This window comes from Botryllus schlosseri, chromosome 2, assembly GCF_051294905.1.
Source record: "Botryllus schlosseri isolate E-star chromosome 2, Bs_hap1, whole genome shotgun sequence".
Lineage (NCBI taxonomy): Eukaryota > Metazoa > Chordata > Ascidiacea > Stolidobranchia > Styelidae > Botryllus > Botryllus schlosseri.
The window spans coordinates 37,571,073-37,592,834 of record NC_137237.1 but is presented as its reverse complement, the minus strand read 5'-3'; positions in this window follow the sequence as shown (position 1 = coordinate 37,592,834).

Here is a 21,762-nt window from a genome sequence, read left to right as displayed (position 1 = left end):
TGCCTGGTGCCCATACTAATATCAATATACGTTGCATTAACTCGCGCGCGGCGCGAAGAAACAATCTTAAATAGCATAAATCTGCTTGAAAATAATATTGTTTATGTTGATTTACGAAAAATGTTTAAGCCTACCTCAAACCTTCAAAATTCCGGACATTTAGGCATATTTTAGAAATTCCTCCCGGACGCAGATTTTTCAGTGAAATTCCGGACATGTCCGGGAAATTCCGGACGTATGGCAACCCTAATGTAGTTGAACGTAATGAGCTCGTGTAACTTGTACTTTACCTATTGCTTCCTGAACTATAATGGGCTACGTCAGTGGATCTCAACCTGGGGGGCTGAGCACCTCTCCTGCGCTTCTGTAACCTACCTGTGTGAAATATTTATATCTACTTCTGCATCAAATTTACAATTTTCCTTTGGTATGTTTCGTATTTTCTAGGAGCAGCATTTGGATTTGACCAGTAAAAAAAAGAGCCGCCATGGCACGCCACGAATCAGGGACTCATCAAGCCTGGGTTGCGGCTGATGGAAAGAATATGAAAAACGCCCTAATGTGCAGGCAGTGGCGGCTCGTCCTATAGGGCAACTGGGGCATTGCCCCACCTAAAATTCTGTTAAATAACAATTCTTTACCATGTATAGACGCACACCTATCTATATAAACCGAAATCACTGCGAAAATCGTATACTTCTTGTCCTTTCGCTTGTAAACGCCCATATATAGCGAAGTCTCTGCGAAAATCGAATTCTCTTCTGTGTTTTCGCTTTGCGAATGCCTAGCCGGGGCTTGCCCCGGTAGCGCTCATAACAAGCTTTCACTATCTATTCTCTCAAAGCCGCGCCCAATAAAGAAACGGTGATTTACTCTCTCCTATTCATAAAATTACCGAGCAACCGGGGCACGATAGCTCTGTGCCCTTAAGGTGTGATGTAACAATCGTAACTATAGCTAAACTCTATTACCGTCATATGCGTTTAGTCGACCTTTGCTGGTATAGGTCGATTTTAATGGGGTTTCACACCATGAAAACTCTTGAAACTTGTTATGTCATGTCGTGATGGTGGTATTTAACACTGCCCCAAGTTTCAGGGTTTCTACTTAAAGTTTAGGGTAGTAATTCCGTTTCCGAAGTTGAGTGTGTGCTGATCCGTCATGTATCGCAAACAGATTTTACTCAAAAGCCGGTAATGGTATCCATTGGTTTTGACGATGTTCAATACTGAGATCGGTTATGACATTTGGCACGGTAAGTCTTAATGTTAGTATCGAACGCTGTACCAAGTTTTAAGTTTGTCACTGAACTGTGTTAGTGGTAATTTCGTTTCCTAATTCGAGTGAGATCTGACTCGTCATTTATCGCTAACAGATTATACGCAAAGCCGGTATTGGTCTCTATTGATTTTAATGATGCTCCTTACCTAGATCCGTCATAAGCTTTTGCACGGTATGTCTTGATTTTAGTATCGAACGCTGTGCCAAGTCTCAAGGTTGACACTCAATGATTAGGGCAGTAATTTCGTTATCAAGGTCGAGTATGGTAAAGATGTGCTCCGATCTGACACTTTAGCCTACAACACATTGCGGATTTCACCCAAAAGCCGGTGTATCTGCGGTAACGTTAACTGAGATGATGATATCATTCTCAGTTTGCATTCAAATATTTACTTTGATATTATATTCTCCAATGTCAATTTCACCGTGAAATTGTGGTCTTCAAGCCCTTTGCTTACAACCCCCTGTCAAGCGCGATAGTTATTAGGTTTTCGATGGCGGCTAACAGCTGATCACTTGATCAGCCTATTCCTCCGTAAATTTCACGCAGAATTCGGTGTTGGTCTGTTCGCATTAATTTTGACAGTGTACCATACCGAAAAGGGCCATGAGGCCACTTCTCGATAATGTCATGTAACAGTGTACCAAGTTTAAGGTTTTCATCCACGTATTTATTCGGTAATATATTTTCCAAAGGCGATTTCGCAGCAGACCTATAAGACCGTAATAAAAACGTATGTGTCGTGTTACAGTCTGCAGTTTCAAGGCCAAAATCTCTTATGCTGTACCGACTACCGAGACCAAATTTCCGAGGCTGCTATTCTTAGTTCTTTAGAATGATGTTTTGGATTCAATAGGACAGGCCCAATCTATGAGATAACAATTGCGTATCTGTCCGAATTCGTTGACCTTTCCAATTAGGCTTACGCTATCTCTCGAGTTATAGTCATTTCCATTTCTGCAGATAATTAGTCAGCTCAGGTCTAATGCGAACATGAACCGTGTTGAATCTTTGTTCCGTACGCCGTTTACGCAGTTACCACACTTCAAGTCACAGCTCACCAGCGGACCTCTCGTGGCACATACGTTAAAATCACTGTTGCCGGGAAATTCATGTTACCGTACCATCATTAAGTAACTTGTTTACGTTGGAAAACGCCATTGTGACGTCATCTTGATAAAAAGTCGCTTGCAGCCCTTGCCCCACCACCCGATATTGTCACGAGCCGCCACTGTGTGCAGGTAGTATGTATTGGAATTGGCACCTTCTTGAAATGCATTTGTTGTTTAAAATACTGGTAAGCATCGCGGTGTTTCGTAAGTAAACTGTTATATCCTTAGATAATGAATTTGATTCTGCTGCATTCGGTTATTTTCATGAATGTTTGCTGGTAAAATTCCACTAAAATGATTAACAATCCAGGAAAGTATGCTACTCGTGCTGGAGTAAAATTGGTGGTACGGTCACATGCAACTTTCCATTACAATAATTATTTGTTCTATGAAAGACACCCTTTTGTCACATACAATTGTATCCAGTCTGATATCTGCGTAATACTGAATGCTGGTGACGTCATATTTTGTGATACGATTTTTGATGTACAAAGTTCTTTCGAGTTCTCTACTACTTGCTGACGAGTCTCAGCCGAAAATATTCGGGCTCATTTCAATATGCATATACTATTCAATTTTATATTGAAGTTTTGCACCTCGAAGAAGCTGTTCGAATATTGAATAGTTCCCTTGTATTGCAAATTTTTGAAAGAAGTATTTTCTTTTCAACAGTCTTGGATTGATCTTCAAATTCATCCAACTGGTGTCGACTCTTCGAAAAGACCCCCTGGTTCTACCGTGCCTGTGCTAACAGACAATGTTGATAGTGACGTGAGGACGGATTTTGAACCATTTTCAGTCATCCACCTAGCAATGCGGAAAGAAAAACGGTATTTTGAGCTCTGGGCGGAAAAGATGACCTTTTTTTTTTTTAGTCAACCGATCACAAAATGGGAAAAATTCACCGGTTTTTGAGAATTCTTCTCCGGTTTTGCAAGTCTCAAATTTCTGAAAAAGTGTCCTCTTTTTAGATTTCCAAAATATGGTAAACCTACATATAGTAGTATATTGATATCAGAGCAGGGGCTACCAACTCAAAAAGAGTAAAGGGCCACTGTTTCAACTTGGTGATCGCCGCGGGCAGCACCATGTCAATATCAAGTAATACGTCAGCTAAGGTTCTACGATACAGACTCACTCGGGTACCAAATCGTTCCTCCACACCCTTCCTAGGGGTGAAAATGAGTCAAACACACCAACAATGATGCAGCAGTACGGTGTTAGTGGGTTCTGCATCACCCTAAGAACTCAAAAAGTTAGTACACAGAAGCAGAATCAACTTGTCAAGAAAATACATGCCGCACCTTTATTGTGTATCACAATACGCATCAGGATTGATTGTGAATGCTGTATGGAATTTGTGTAGGAGTATATTTACCAATAGTTCGGTTCACTATAACAATATTAACGTCAATCTCTATCCTAGCGACGCAAGCCTATATAATATTGATTCCATTATAGATAATTACCTAACCTACGGTAGGTTAGTTATCTATAATTCCATATGCTCGTGTTTTTCCATGACTGCGTGTATTGACTTCACCTCTCGATTCAAGACTTTCTATTGATATGTCGAATATATTCAATATTGAAATACGCCGTGGAAATAAGTTTGGGTAATACATCGCTAAAAGCCTCGAAGGCCATCCCGACAGTCGTCAAGAACGACCACATTCAAATCTCAATTTGTTAAATCGACCCATCATTCCGAAACATGCCACTTCATTAGGCTATCATCCCTTCACTTCTGTTATTTTTTATTCAGTGTCCAACTGTCCATCCTACAATGTTCAAGTTCATATTGCAAAGCGCTATATTACGACGTAAGTGCCTCTTTACACTGTCTTATGGCTATAGGAAGGGGGGTGTCTAATAATACTAATAATACTAATAATTGTTGGGTTATATTTTTCATCTGAACAAGTCACACACAATGTACAATCCGATAAGACAAAATGCGATGTAATGAACAGATAGGAGGATGTCGAACGACACGCATGCAGTTGAGCTCCTTTTAATCTAACATCCACCTCGGTCTAGAGTGCCTGATGTCGCATTTCTTTTCGATGTTGATCTTGTTGAAGCCGCGGCCCTTTCTACTAGCTCTTTCCATTCCTTGTGAGTGCTTTCTTTCGTCTGGTCTTTTCTGGGCTTTTTTGTCGCCGTAAGAGCGGCAACTGCGGGGGAAGAGGAGCCCGCATAAACCACCGACGGGAATCGAACCGAGTCCACTACGCTATCTCCCCCTCCCCCAACCCTAATATCCCAATCCACCAATCCTAACACTAATATTCCCTCCTCCAACCCTAATGTTCCCCACCACCACCCTAATATCGCTCTACCCAACCCTAATATCTCCCTTTTCCCCAACCCTAATACCCCCACCCCAACGCTAATATCCGTCTCTCCAAAGGCACAAAAAAACATATTTTTACGTTTATAAAATTTTGTTCGTGTTCATGGAAAGCATTCATTGGTGATCATGGTGAACACTTTTCGATCTCTGACTGCCATCGAAGAAGTGCCGATATTTTTCATTCAAGGAAAACAACAAGCTGCTGTTTCTTTGGTGTTTATTGTTTTTCGACAGCTATATTCATTTAAAACAGGCCAATATATTTTATTATTCTTCCTGATCCGACGACTTGTAGCAGGGCCCACTTTCGTCCTCGGCCTTTACTAAGAACCCACCAATGCGGCTGGCTGTGTGACACTGGTTTCACAACAATTCTATAAATGAAGAACAAGCCCAGCCTTGACGAGAGAAACTGATTAAGACGCACTTCAGTCTTGGTGCGAAATAGCCTCGCAGTCGGTGCACCATTTCCCCCATATCCAATGAACCAACAAGCCCAGGAATAAACTGATGGAGTCAGAACGAAGCCCTGCTCCGGCGACCACCACATATAGACACGATTTTTGCCATATGGTCCACTGGTTGAAAACACTTGGTATTGACAGTGCTAATGATTAAATGACGGGATACAAATGAGAATGCTAGCATTCGAGAAATTTATCCTCGGTATAGTAATCGATAATGATGCCGAGAACTTAGTGCATTCCTTGATCAGCTTTCTACACAACATCACACCGATTATAATCAAAATTAGTATGACTAATGTTGTACCTGCTCATTACTGATCAACATAGGATATGATTTGAGTAAGTAACGAACAACTATCCATTTTTGTGTAATGGTCTTCCGCATAAAACGTGTGGCGTTTGTAATCCCGTCACGACAGTGATTGTAATAGGCAAAAATAGTAAGAGGAACTAGTATTGATAGTACATGATATGTAATTTATCTGGATCGTAATACACTTACCGAGCCGTAATGACTGTGCTTTTAAATGTAGCCTACTAATGACCAACACATGATCGTATCATATTACGAGATATGAAATGAAGGGTATCGAAGTGGACATGAGCAAAGCGGCGTAATGCAACGATACTACATCGTGATTTTGAATGGGATTAGACGAAGCGTTATTTTGTCACCGTTGTGTTATGACCATTGCGATATAAAGTTTGAAACATCATAATTCATTGGTAGCGTCTGGTTTCGGTCGGAATAAGTGATCTCGATATCGTTTCACCTATCATCCAGTCATGCGAATATAGCATAAAAGCGTCCGTTTCCTCGTAATTCCGCAAGCTTATCATAATGACGCCATTTCATTTTTCATTTTAAAGTGGAACTATTGTATAAGTTCACCTATGCAACGGGGTTGAAATTTGTTGAACAATCATACCTATAGAAATAATATGTATATGACAATATTTGCGGTTACTTAGATATTCTCAGATTCATTCCGCAATTTTGTTGTCAGACAGAACGCTGCTTATGTAGAAGTCGATGCCAATAGTTTTTCCATCGACATTATCACTATTCATCTCAGAGAATTCGTTAAACCGAACAATTTTATGAGGCGATCATAACCATGAAAGTATAGGTCAGCAGTGGAGTAAATTGATACTCACATTAATGAACTAAAAACTCTATGATCCGCATGATCTCCTTTATTCCCAAATTACTCTTGATGATCAATTTTCTGAAATCATTATTCCAAATAGCATTCCCAGTCACGAACGCCGAATTGTTTGAGAATGAGATTTCACAACTTCCTCTGGTAGTAATTTATTGGTAGGCCTATATATATGGCTGGCTGCAGCTGCCCATCATGTTCGGAGTTACATTAGCAAGTGAAGTAATTTTTTCCGAGTCGGTTAATACTTGTTCAGAATTGAATCGAAGTTTCCATCAGATATTGCTAGAATATTATGCCATATATGAAATGAAACGGAGTGTGGATCATAACCATTAGCTGGATTCATTGTGATATCATATAGTATCATTACGCAACGATTTCGCTTCTGAGTGCCTTCTGAGTGCTAACCTACGAAATGTTAAGATTTCAGGGAGCTCGCCCTTGGATAACAGATTTGACAAGCCTGACTCTACAAATTCAAAATTCCTGGTGTATAGAGCTCTTGAATAGTCTCAATTACCTACCGGCTGCGTAACATGAGTTCATAATTCACTGGACCTGGTATGACTTTTCAGAAAAAAAAAACGATCGAGATATACAGTACAGCAACATACTGTATATAGGCTGCAGCTAAATAACTTGCGCTGTCCAACTTGGAGTGTTTTCAATGTCTTTTGTTGAGTAATGTGATGCCCAAGTAGCAAATAGATATAGTGGAGTATCTGGGGCAGAATAAGTATTGCATTGGCTTAAGATACATTTCCAACATCAATGTTACTGATCTTTCTGTTCACATTTGGAAGTTACTAAAGTTGACGGTTTTTCTTTCTTTTTAAAAAAATATCAATATATCAAAAAATAGATCCAATTCAAAGAAACGAATGTCATTTTCTGACTTGGCTGCCCCACAATACCCAGAAAGCATTAATATATCTTTGGCACTGAAAAAATAATATTTCTTGTCGGCCAGTGTTATTCTTTATACTATTCCACTTCCACTTTACAGTCATTTGGCTATCAACTATCGCATTACACCTGATGCCATCCAAGGTACAAAATATTTTTACGATATGTTGGTGTGGCCATTATCAGTAAGACTGTCAAAACAAGTGGGCAGCATATCCCCGGTATCGCGCTAATTTGATATTTATTGTCGCGTTATTCGCGAAGATATGGCATGCCATTTCAGAAGTAGCCACATCCGACTACTTAGGAGAGATACGCGATCCCTCGACTGAATAATCATTTTGAAATTAATTACTTGAATACATTTTGGACCCGGGGTGTCAAACTCAACTTGCACATGGCGGGCCGGTTTGAAATCTTCAGATCGATCGTGGGCCGATCGAGTAAAATGTTTTTAAAATAATACCTCAAAATTCATGCCCCTGTTTTTCATTTGAATACTTTTTTAACAAGCCTATATACACAATAGTATATTATATTATATTATGTTCCATTCTATCTGCACCAGGTGTGTCAAACATGCGACCAGTCAGACGATTTCATCCGTCCCGCGAAGCAATTGGGACTAGATTGACAAAATGCTTATATAATCCAGCGCATTTTTTACAAATGTTGAGATTTTTTTGCAGGAAATATTTCCATTAAATAATCCCAAAAGACAGCAAATTTCGTGCATGTTCATGGGTCACATTATATCCCCCTACTAACAAGTCGGTAACATGGACATCGAATAGTTATACATAGTAGCGATAACGCCAATGCGGGACCTTTACATGCCTTTTGCAGGGAGAATACATTAGTTACACAAATATATGATCTAAATATATATGGTCGGACTGCTGCGTCATTTCTAACCCAATAGACCGCAGGACGGGAAACCCGACTCGCGATTTAAAAATAATAAACCAAATTCCAACGCCAGCGGTTACAGTCAAATATCTTGTATTCATGACATCGACTGCTCCATGCTAACGCCAAATTACGACTAAAGCAAAGGAAGCATATAAATATGTCAACTTACAGCGTCGTTATCGTCACTGTTTTGCCGACAATCATAGGATTTTGTCAATTCCGTGTTTCGGGGATAATGGCGTTGCGACCCGCTAGAATAAACCTCTATAATCAATGTATTATTATCAATATGGGCAATGGCACGAGGTAATATTTTAGAATCAGTGCACTGGTCTGGACCGCGAACGATTTGAACGCTTGAAAACGGCCTCCGGCGCCATTTGAGTTTGACCAGCGTGTAAACAAGCCAGTCTCTTACAAGCCGTGAAAGATCTGCGGCAAATATTTCAAGATTTCGAAAAATGAACCCATTCATCCACCTGATTGGTATTGGATTTCTGTCAAATTAATCAATTTCTTTGTTATGTTTTTTCGTTTCGTTATCCATTTCCCAGTTAGGTTCTTACGTTTGACTAGTAAATTCTGCACAGAGTCACGAGTCAATACACTTTCTAAAGCGCCGAGTCAAGTCATTTTTGCCAAATGACTCGAGTCAAGTCAAATCATACGAAAAAGTCAAGTCGAGTCCAGTCGTGACTCGATTCATCCCAACACTGACTCTCAATGCGCGGGATTGCTGTAAAGAAGGGTCTAATTGCAAGGAAACGGTCCAACTCTTACACTCTTGTATGATGCAGTGACGTTTAAGTGACTTTTGACCTAACACAAAGCAGTTCTGTGGTGTACAGTATTGTATTTTAACGTACTTCATTATTGCGGTAACGATGCGTTTGATGATGTTTGAAGTTGTACTCTGCTTCATGGTGTTGAGCGTATTTGTCAATGCTATCAGATATCACGGAATCCACAGAAGCAAAAGCACGCCAGTAAAGGGCCAGGATAGGTACGTAGTTCGAAGTTGATTGCGATGATATATAGATAAGATGTGACTAGTGTAGATGAATGTTGTGGATGATTACTCAGTCATACTTCGAACTATATAACATCTGCACTACATGATGTTTGATGGATGGAAAAGGGAATACGACTTATTTTCGTCATGTCTCCTTGTGAATTGTGAAATGCTCTAAATATCTGGTAAATGACAGCAGAAAATTTCACTGTCATCCAATGAGAAAGTGTTTAGTCTTTAAATTCACTTTATCGGTCACAGAAAGTATAATATGAATTTTCAAATTCGTATGCAACCCACTGAATTAAAGACATTTCGAAATTGTTCGGTAAATTCGTGAACAACAATTATCATTGGCTGGAGCTATGACCCGCAATTGAGAAAAAACTAGCATGTTTCTTTCAAGCCAAATTCAACGTACGGAGGACTCGAAAATTGGCTTGCAAAAAGTCGTAAAAGAAGTTAAACTGTTACTAGTCAGTGAACCACTAAATCTTCATGCGGCAGAAAATACATAGAATTATTCGCCAACACAACATCAACATGTGTCATTTCAATTATATAATATTTATTACATGGTGTTTTTTCAACAGCTTTCACACACGCATTGTTCCTGAGTGGGATACGTTTTCTTTCATCAGATATCGACGAAGTTTGAAATCTAAGGAAATACCTGAAGAAATATGAATTTGTGAACAAACACTTTGTTCGCCATATCATCCCAGAAGATTGCTCGAATTTCATTCATAGTGAATATTCTGTTTGTTTTCGTTCATATTCAGCTATTTCTGATTTCTTTCGATTATTCCTGAATTAGATCTCAAAACGACAGAATGATATACTGGTACAATACACAATGGTTGTGTTCAGATATTCACGATTTCCGGCGTATAATGATAGTAATGTTCAAAATCAACGAACCGGGGTAGACGGTAATTACCGGATTATTCCTAATCGTTTGTCTGTCTGATCAATAATTTACCAATTTATGCTGTATTGCATAATTGCGAGGATTACTTGACATAGTATATTTCCAATGAATTTACATTTCCCTTCGCCCTATGAAAAATTTGCAGTAACAATAACATCAGAAAACATGATATATTTTTTGCTGTGGGAAACATTTTTCTGTCTTCTCGTTTTGCAGTTAATATGTTTCGCAACTGAATTGGTAAAAACATCCTGCAAGACGTTTTACCTAATTCATGTGTAAAGAAAATGTATTTTACAAAAGAAGATGGTGATGTGATATCTAGGGCGAATTTTTTTGACATGTAAAAATTTGTCAAAATATTGTCAAAATTGGAGCGTTAGGTCAAAATGTGTTAAATTTGTTCACAAAAAAAAATAAAAATTTAAACTCTGCATTTCGTTTGTATTGTAGATTTGCACTGTCGGTGAACTTACCATTTGATATTTTACGGCTTGTAGCCTACTTTACAGGCTTACCATTGTAGAGGGCCGATTGTCTGCTCATTGTGAAGCATATAAGGTTGAATTAAACAAATAGGTTACATGGTGTTATGGTTAATGTGCCGCAATATCCTAGCTGAAGCAAGACTGCCTTGGCATTGCATGGTTCTTATATCATGAAACGCATGATGAGAAATTGTGAAGTGGACAACATTGTCAGAATGAAGCAACACGGTGTGTCACCAGCGGTGTACGCACAACTTCCGTGCTGTCAGCCAACAGCTGCTGCTGTTGAACGTTCTTTTTCCATTCTTGGCAAGCTACCTAGTAAGGACAGACAGCTTTTACCCGAGAATGTAGGAAGGTATCTTTCGTTGTAATGCAACACATTTTAATTATACGTGATGTAACTACTGGAATTCTTCATAGGGCCAGATTTTGGTAAAATACTAGTTTTTTTCATGGGAAAATTTGTCAGTTTTTAGGCCAAAAACGTTTTTTCAGGACAAACTACTTCGTAAGGACAGACAGTTCCAACCAGAAATGAAGATAAGTAGTACAATTTTAACATTATGTTCGAAAACACCTGATTTGCATATACGTGAGGTGAAAATTTGGTCAAAATTCAGTGTTTTCCAGGTGAATATCTTCCGTTTTTCAGGTAAAAATATCGCCCTAGTTATATCACACGACTCCTATAACTCCGGAATATGGCTTAAAACTTCTGCTAATTTTAATGTAATTTTTGTTGTCCTGTTACTTGTTCAGGCAGTCGTGGGTTAAGGGTCCTTGTCGATGACAGCCCTGGATTGACAGTGTGAACTGGGTTTGGACGGTGTGGTTCATTCCGAAATTAGTCGCGCTCATATTAATCGATGGTGATGCGGAGAGCATTGTACATTAAGTGACCAGCATTCTACAGTATATAGCACAATAAAGATTATATTTAAAATTAGAATTATTGTTATTGCAACCTCTCGTTATCAGACATGGGGTGATTACTTTATGAATGAAATCGATTGCGATTACGATTACTTCGGAATCACGCGATTACGATTACGATTACAGCAAAATCAAGAAGTAGTCGATTACGATTACGATTACATTGGGAAAGTAATCACAATTACTCACGATTACATTTGTTTTGCTTCTTAGGGCTGTAATCCTAAATGATATAATGGAAGACAATACAAGGATTGCGATGAAAAGGCTTAATGAGATATCAACTCTCTTCATACATCATGCACCATTTGTTTATTACGTCATAATATACCAATTGCCCAACTTTGTAGTGGATGATTTATCGCATCCAATTTGCATTATTGCCAGGTCTTTACCTGCCGCACCCCAAGTCCCTTAATAGGGTGGGGAGCGTGCTCGAAGGGTACTCAAAAGTACTTTCGAGAGTTTAAATAATTCTTGAAAATGTTCTTCGAGCTTTGCGATTCAAATGTCTCTAGTACAGGGGTCACCAACGCTGACCAAATGAGTTGCCCGCGGTCGCTGTAGCAGTGGCGGCTTTTGGGTTGGGCGAAGTGGGCAGTCGCCCCCCCCCCCCCCCCCCCCGGTCGAAGGGTCCCCCTATTTGGATTATGCGCTTTTTTCAAGGATGATAACGAATGAACATGGAAATCCGTGTAAAGCAAGAAAAAGATTCCGTACAGATGTGTCAATCATCATCAAATCTCTGCATTTGTTAGAAAATTTCCATTTCCCGATAATCATCACGTCTCTGCATGTGGTAGAATTACTTAGTTTTGATGTAGTATATCATTGCACACATGAAAAAATAGGCATTGCCGAATCCAACACCTGGCCAAACCTTGCCGTGGTGAAAGATAGAAAGTTGCGTAAGGGGTGTCTGGGGGGCGAAGCCCCCCATAAGTTACGGATAGATACTTATTCGTGGCCCCTCGGTAAGTCTCGCCCGCCCGCCCCCCTCGTTCGTAAGGCCACCTCTGCGCTGTAGCAAATATCAAAATGAGAGATTTGAAAGTTGAATCTGGTTTCATATGAGCAACAGTTGAACATGGGTCGGTCGACCCCAAGGAACATACGAACGCAGTCGCTCGGGGCATGGCTTGTCTTTGCCCACGCAGTGGCTCAGCGGGAATATATAGGTAATATTCCCGAGTCTCGACGCGGAGATTGGCGCTTCGGCGCGCACAGCAGCAACGCAACTGAGCCCGGAGGAGCTGGTGTGAGTCCCGGCGAGTGAGCGTTTTTTGTTCTTTGTAAGGGGCGGAAACCCGGCCCAGTGCTCTGATTGTCTTACTCTAAGTGAAGAAATCCAACTGAACACGGATAAACGGCAGGAGTAAGTGGTAACCCGTCGGTCGTCGCAATAATCAGTACACACTACACAAGAAGTAGCTTCTTGTTTCAAAACGGTTGGTGACCCCTGCTCCAGTAGATAGCTGGGTTTGAAATGCATACATCTTCCCCTCAAGAAAAAACATTCATAGGCTATTTTATGGGAACAGGCATTTCGGAGCCGGTCATTACCGCGCCACGATCCCACAACACACCAAAAGACTTATGCAGTTTCGGCCAACACGCAACTCCATGGGATGAGATACCAAAAAAACTTAGGGTATTTGTCCATTGTCAATAGCCGCGCTCGGTGGGCGTGACTAATAACTCCTGTCCTTCCAATCTGGGCCCACAATGCAAATGTCACCCGGCGCATCCACAAAGGAATAAAGCCATGACAATTTTTGTGTGCGTCTCACAAAAGATATTCTTTTAGTCTGCTACGTTTGGGCGAGTAAAATATCTATTGATTATACAACAGACTGGAGGTCGCGAATTAACAACATACAATAAAGTAATTATAACAACATGCCAGATGCTGTGATTATGAATCACGTGCCCCAGCTCTATAGATAAATCCGACTCTCGGGGCTGAGAGAGGTTATAAATCAGGGGTCGCCAACTCAAAATGGGTCGCGGGCCCCTTTCCGAACTTGATCGACGCCGCGGGCCGCACAATTGTAACGTCGGCAACTTAATACTTGGCACCTGATTAGCTATTAGCAAACGTGAAAAGATACCATATTGACTACATCAATGTAACCTGCTGTTGTCTACCATGTGGGGTACATATTGTTGAAAGGAATCACTGCTTTGCATTAATACAACTCTATCAAATATATGTATTGATTATAGCTTGATGTATATTCTGTAGTATGCGCCGCATCCGATATCTGGTCGCGCTTTCTTGCAACCGGATGCACTCGGATTGACCATACTATTCCAACTCTTCGACGAACTTCAACAAAACGCCTCTAAACATCAATATGTGTGTATCAGTAGGTTATTGGCAATTTGGTAATTAAAATGAGTTTGCGCAGTATGCTATTTAATCTACGACGGTCATTCTGTTGATGTGAGTCATGAGGTTTTAGCAGTAGGCTAATGAAGCGAAACTGCCTCATAGTTTTCCTAATTTGAAAATAAAATAATAATTAGGTTATTAACTAATTTCCAAATTTAGAGGTTTTGCGGACCCCCTGAAAGTGCTTCGCGGAACCCCGGTTGAAAACCATTGCATTGTGTTGCACATGACTTGCTAATTGCTAGTGTAAGGGAGAGGTGGAATCAGTCTCATTGTCCTGTCGTCTTTAGTGAGCTCGGTATAAGAAATGTCAAAACCATTTTTTAGCGCAGAATGGTGATATTGAATGCGAGGGAATAAATCTTTGAGTAAACGATGACGATTTATAATTAAATTATTTAGATCAATCAATCAAATCATTTAGAAATACAATAATGATATATATTTTCGGAAATCTGAAATCATGTCGCGGGCCGCAAAAACACCCTTGGCGGGCCGCGTGTTGGTGACCCCTGTTATAAATGAATAGTAATATAATGCAATTACCAATATTATTGACGAAATTCAATTTTGAAAATTGACCAACGGTTGTACAGGGGGACGAATTGCTGTTTTGGTTGAATTGCTGATTCTAGCTACAACCCATAACATAACATGGTTGGGTTATATTTTTATCTGAACAAGTCACACACAATGTACAATGCGATAAGACACAATGCGATGTCATGAACAGATAGGAGGATGTAGAACGACACGCATCAGTAGCGATCCTTTACTCTAACATCCACCTCGGCCTAGAGTGCCCGATGTCACAGTTCTTTTTCGATGTTGATCTATTTGAAGCCCCGGCCCTTTCTACTAGTTCTTTTCCATTCATTGTGAGTGCTTTCGTTCGTCGGGTCTTTTTCTGGGCTTTTTTGTCGCAGTAAGAACGGCAACGGCAGGGGAAGAGGAGCCCAGATAAACCTCCGGCGGGAATCGAACGAGGTTCGCCTGCGTGCTGGGCGCTTATCGTAACCACTACACTATCTCCCTATCTCCCCTGCAACCCACGCTCACATGTCAGGCTATATAAGCGGATGGTTATGGCGGCAGGTCCAAATGCTAAGTAACGAACTGTGAAATAACGATTGACGCCCGTTTCAAGTAGTTATATGAGAATAAGATATAGTGAACATAAAAATTCTGACTTCAACTTAATACATATACTGTGAGCTGCTTTTACGAGAAACGGCTAATCACGGCTCGGTTATGATAAATATCAGCAGCTGTTTATTTGTAATGCTTCGTTGTGGAAACTGCAATGTTTTATTCGACGAGTACAAAATTCCGAATCTTCGTCAGGTGCACGTGCGTACGTAGGCCTGCTGCTCGCCAAGCAGCAACGGTAAACTGCGTTTAACCAAGCAAAACCAAACATCAATACATAAGTTACTATTTGAAACTATATAAGCAGAGTGGTGATCAATATCCTGCTGCGAGGTAGGGGCTTCTGTAGTGTATTCAGTGGTGGCCTTACGATTGGGGGGGCCCTAGGCGAAACTTCCGGGGGGGGGGCCTTCTTATCTATATTATCGCAACTTCTGGGGGGCTACGCCCCCCAGACCCCCCTCACTAGCCCTTAACAATACTTTTATTTTTCTACACCACGTATACACTGTTCCGGTAGTGCTTTGTCTGTACATCATGTTGAAACTTTCAGCATATAAAAGAATTATAATGTCATGCCACAGTACAATAAACGACTTGGCATATTCGAAAACAAGTGACTCAAGTGAACTACAGCGCGTGCCCAGACCCACCTATGTAGAAGAATTATGGGATGTAGCATGACATAATAGTATAACAATAAGGCAACTGCACGCCAAATATACCACATAAATCCAGAAAGCTGTCGGCTGACATTAGTAATAAGCCAGCACACCACGTCAAGGTTTCAGCCAGGTGCTGGATTGGGCCTATCTTTTTGCTACAAAGAAAATTTTGTTGCATGATAAGGCATAAAAGCAAAATGTGCGGCAATGTGGTACAACACCAGTAATACCACAGGAACACATCAGTACTGGTATCACCTGTGAAGAGCTAGTTCCATGATCTGTAAGTATATAGCTTTCAATACAACATTCATTGTAATATAATATTTATTGAACTCGGATAATTTTTGGGTGCCTCTCTTCAAGAGTTAACTGCACACCTAAGGGATTTAAATAGATTTAAAAGCAAAATCAAATCGGCAAAGTATGACGCAACAATCAAAATCACAAACCATGATATTAGCATTGTAACAATGACAACAACAACAAACCTTGAAGTATACGGACGTACGGTACTATAGTAGCAGCGCAATTTGTAAATAAACAGTTACACACACGAAACAACACGCACTAATGAAAAAATTGTAAGTTATAGAAAAAAATTTTTGTCTGTAAGAACTTGCCTGGTTGGATTAAATCTAAAACGCCACAACTAGCATAGACAAACGACCACTACAATCAAATACAATATACGTATTTGAAAGCACTATTACATCATTCAAGTCTACAAGGCAATATAGTTGGTGGAAAAACAGCATCATTGTAACAGCTGTCCCAGCAGGGTGCCAGTAATCGTCTCACGCACCCTTTCACCTAACCTCTTTTCCCACGACCTTAATCTCGTATCGATAAAGTAGTCTGCGAAGCACAAGCCACGTGCTTTGAGAGAATGCCAGTGTAGCGCCGTAGAGCGTGTGTTCGCGAGTCAGTCGCAGAGTCGTACACATACAATTAGATACATCTAACTTTGTTCTTTCTATATTCGTTATTATATTGCAGTATGATTTGAACCTGATATATCAACAAGTTTCTGACCACTATTACTACTATTTGGCTGTTCTGTGCTATAAAGAAAGCTCCTTGGATCTGCGTGTGTGATCAGGATTGCAAGAGTATACTCAGAGCTGTCATTAGTCAGTGACTAGTGCGTACAACAGGAACTGTAAGCTGTAGCGTCGACTCCAATCAAGCACTATACCAGCGCGTCTTGCAACAAGCCGTTGCAGCGACCGCTACAATCATCCTCAATTTGTGCAGAACATTCCTGAGCTGAAATAGATGGTTAAATATTTGTGTCGCAGTTCAAAATTTGCATTGTCACTTTCTTTCCAAATCTGAACCACTTCCTTTTCTGAGATCCTGACTTACATTTAGCATGTACTCGCGGCATTGTAACAGATACTTGACTGCAGTAATTAGGAGATACTGATGCTACCAATTACAACATAACATATAACTGAGTGATACCAAACTCATCGTAGCTAATGAAAGGTACGGTTGTCAACTGACGAGTGCGCCTTACTAAATATGCTGTTTACCGAGTCACATTTATATTGAACTGGTAGCCCATTTCAAGAGTGTAATGGTCAAAATTGTCTTATGCAACACCTGATCTTAGGGCAAATTTTGGTTGCAGTCAAATCCGTGGAAAGTTGCACATATTTTTCATAAAAGTTGAAGTAAAAAGTTGCATTCATTTTTCATTTATTTTTCACTAAAGTTACACTAAAAAAGTACATTTATGGATAAGTGTCTTGACATTATTAAGGTATGAGATACTCGAATCGATGCGTATCCAAGGCACTGTCGCGAAACTCAGTGTTGGCGCCTTCAACAAAATCAATAGCCTGAAAAAATTGACCCAGTAGTAGGCTAATATAATTTACGGCGGTCTAGCCTGAATGTATGTCAACTCAGAAATGACCTCAAATTTAAACGACAGTGATGATAATCAAGCGATCTATTTACATAAAGTACCAAATATTTCCAGTAAAAAGTGAGTTGCATGAAAAATCGAAAAGCTGCAAAAAGTTGCTTGAAAAAATGAAGAAAAGTCGCAATATAAGATTCCTCGTAACAGCTTAAAACACCATACTACATAACTTCCGAGTATTTAGGAAGCTGCCAGAAGCTGTAAAAAAAGTTGCAAAAACTTGACTTGTGATCATTTAATTCTTTCCTCTGCCCTGCTGAAATTGATTCCATTGCTAATTGTTTGGTCACATTTTGGTCTTTTTCTGTGACATCACATTAAATTATCAACCTCACAACAAATTGAATATATGTAGCCTTTCGTACACCTTTCTCAATGATAGCCATTCAAACCTTTCAAGTATCGACATAGATTTTTGAGGCATAAAATATCAGGCAGCAGGCCGCTAGAAACTGTCCTGCATGCAAGATGCAAGATGTATTGCATATCTATCTATAGTACACCACCAATTAAAAGACATCCACCTGTGATAAAAAAAAACACTTTCTGACAAAACCATAAACACTTTCTAACTGACTGTACCGGGTGCACATTGAGCATGGTAAAGCTTTGAAAATACGCTGCTAATCCGCAGACAAGAAATGAACAAATTTACCATCATGACAACCCTGAGAATGAATTTCCATTCAGAAAAGGCCCAATTCACAACAAGAGAATGGCTCAGTAAACAACAATATATAGGCTATAATAGCCTATGCTTTCATTGGCTTTCAAATGACTATTTCCTTTGATATTTTGGATATTCAGGCTCAGTGTGGACACGGTTCATTATCAATTAACATACGGTATCATATGAAAGCTGGCATCAAGAGCTAGCAAGTAGAATCTCACAAACTTATACTGGAAAATTTTGATGCACTGAAATATACACTGCTGCCACTAGGAAATATATACTCAATAATAATTCATTCCATGTTACAATATGACCTCATTAACATAAAATCGAAGTAGGCTCTTTTAACAAGCACAGAAATTCAATTATCAAACACCGTTTACAAGACAATATTCTACATGGGTAGGCCTACATGTATTTTCACGGTTTTTCGCAAAATGATAAACTAAAATTGGCATAAATGGAGGGGGGGCTCATAAAATCAAAGTAAGCTCTATTAGCAGGTGCAGAAATTTAATGATCGACTACTGTTTACTGTACCATATTCTGCATGGGTACATATATTTTCACGGTTACTCGTAAAATGACAACTAAAATTCGCATAAATGTAAGGGGGGGGGGGGGCTCATAAAATCAAATTAAGCTCTTTTACCAGATGCAGAAATTTAATGATCGACGGTTTACGGTATCATATTCTACATCGGTACATACATTTTCACGGTTATTCGCAAAATGATAACTAAAATTCGCATAAATTTAGGGGGGCAGGCTCATAAAATCGAAGTAAGCTCTTTAAGCGGATGCAGAAATTCAATGATCGACTACTGTTTACGGTACCATATGCTACATGGGTACATGTATTTTTACGGTTATTCGTAAAATGATAACCAAAAATCGCGTAAATGAAGAAGGGGCCCCCCTCATAAAATAAAAATAAGCTTTTAGCAGGTGCAGTAATTTAATGATTGACTTCTGTGTGCGGTATTACATTCTACATGGGTACATGCATTTTCAGTTATTTGCAAAATGATAACATTTGCGTAAATGTAGGAGGGGGGGCCCTTTAGCTAATGGCAAAATAGATAGAGATCATCAAATCAAAGTGAGCTCTTGCAACTAGCGCAAAAATTTAATGATCGACTACTGCTTACGGTACCATATTCTAAATTGGCGCATGGATTTTTGTGGGTATTCGTAAAATGATTACTAAAGAATGAGATTTGATGATTGACCTGTCTTTACGGTACAATACCATATTCTTTATGGATACAAGGATTCAGCGGTTATTCAGAAAATGGTAATACTTGAAAAAAAGCGCGTAAACCGGAGAAATAGTTGGAAAAAGCGCGTAAACCGAGGAGGGGGGGCCCTCGAAAGCGCGTAAATCAACCAGGGGGGGGCCCTAGGCGACCGCCTACCTCGCCTACCCCAAAAGCCACCACTGAGTGTATTGATAACCTGATATACACCACGGGAGGTGTTCTTACAATCACACTACAAAGTTTACTATGTGTGGATACTTCTTAAGCCTGGAATAGACGATCCGTAAACGCGTCCGTATCTTTCTCTCCTTATTTCTCTTCTCAAACGGATGCGTGCGAGAGAGAAGAGGGACGAGGAAAAAATGAGGAGCAGAAAGAGCAAAAGTGTGAGGACCCGCACGCGTTCGCTTCCACGCGTATTTTCCATCCGTTCAGCAAGCAGATCTGTCTCAGTAGTGATCGTACATCGCACTTCCTGAAGTTGCAGTGATTAACCATGCGATTTTATGCTATTTTCAGTTGTAAAACAAAATGAATAATATAGAAGACGAGAATCTGATTGCTGCTGTGTATAGAGCTGTACAATCACACCAATCCAGACTACTATAACAAGGTAGCCAGGAACACAATTTGGCGTGATATTGTTCTGTGATATGGACTTGAAGATATGTGAAGTCTTTGCATGCTCGGCATAGTACACATCGACATTCGGAATCCAACGGGGGAAGACATAAAAGCAGCCAGAACACCTAAAAGTTTAACATTTTTCTTCCTAAGGCTTCATATTTTAACCACTTTTTTGAAACGGGGCATACTTCGAAACCAATGAACCCTCAAGCTCAAACACCAAAGCGACAATAATCTCATGCTCGATAAACATTTGTGAATATTACCAACAGTCCCAACTGTGCAGTGTGCAGGTGATGATCACGTGAAAGTCACGGCTGAGCGCATGTTGTTTACTGCCCTTGCGATGACGCAATCCCACTATCTCACCAATTCCACTGAACGCATGCGCTCCGTACGGATCGTCTATTCCAGGCTTTACGCAATGATGAGCGGAGTTCATACTTATGACGTAATAATGAGTCAGTGGCGTTTGAAAACAGATGTTTGTGCTTTCGCTAACGTGGTACATTATCTCATTCTTGTTCACGAATATTCAGTTTATGTCATAGTCCTTGTACAAACAAAAAGTAATCGTTCTTTCATCATCATCATCATTGGTTTATTAGCAATTTTATCACTTCAATACACCACAAAAAATGCGATACACTGAATAGACAGGAAGATGTCGAAGCGACTTGGATTTGTCAATGGAATCGGACACCCACCTTGGCCTAGGCGTAGTAAAGAGGAGGCATGCACACTGAATGAAAGTAAAGAATACAGTATAGAAAAAGAAAGCGACAAGAAATAGGGCGGCATGTCATGGGAAGCGAGATCGATAGGTCAGTCGTGGTCCGGTAATCTTGAGGATGGACTGTATTTATTTAGTAGTAATTGCTTGTATTTCGACTTGAATGTGGACATGCTCGTCGACTGTCGGATGGCCGGCGGGATACTGTTCCACACATCAGGTCCGGCATATTTGATGGAGCGATGATCTTTTCGGTCGATCATATGATATTTGGACGACGTGGACGCGCGTGTGTTGTACTTGTGCGCTTTTGATTCAGAGGTAAAGAAGTCATTGAAATATTCGGGGCAACGACCGCAGTGAAACTGATACATAAACTTGGCGATTTCTTTCATAAAAAAAATCGATTAGATATGGAAAGTAGTCGATTACGATTACGATTACTTCAGATTTTTTTCGAATGTAATCGATTGCGATTACATTACTTCAAAATGCTGTAATCGTCGTAATCGATTACGATTACTAATCGCGATTACCCCATGTCTGCAGTCGTTATTATGGATAGGCATATATAGTATATGTTAGGGATGGTGTGAACGTGAGGTTCACGTTCGCGTACTGTGTTTGAACCTCGCAAATTCAGAGGTTCACGTTCACGAACGAACCTTGGCTAGGTTCTGCACTGTTAACATTTTTCATATATTACACTTCATTATAACATCTTTGGTTGAAACTTATTGCATTTCAAATGCGGGTC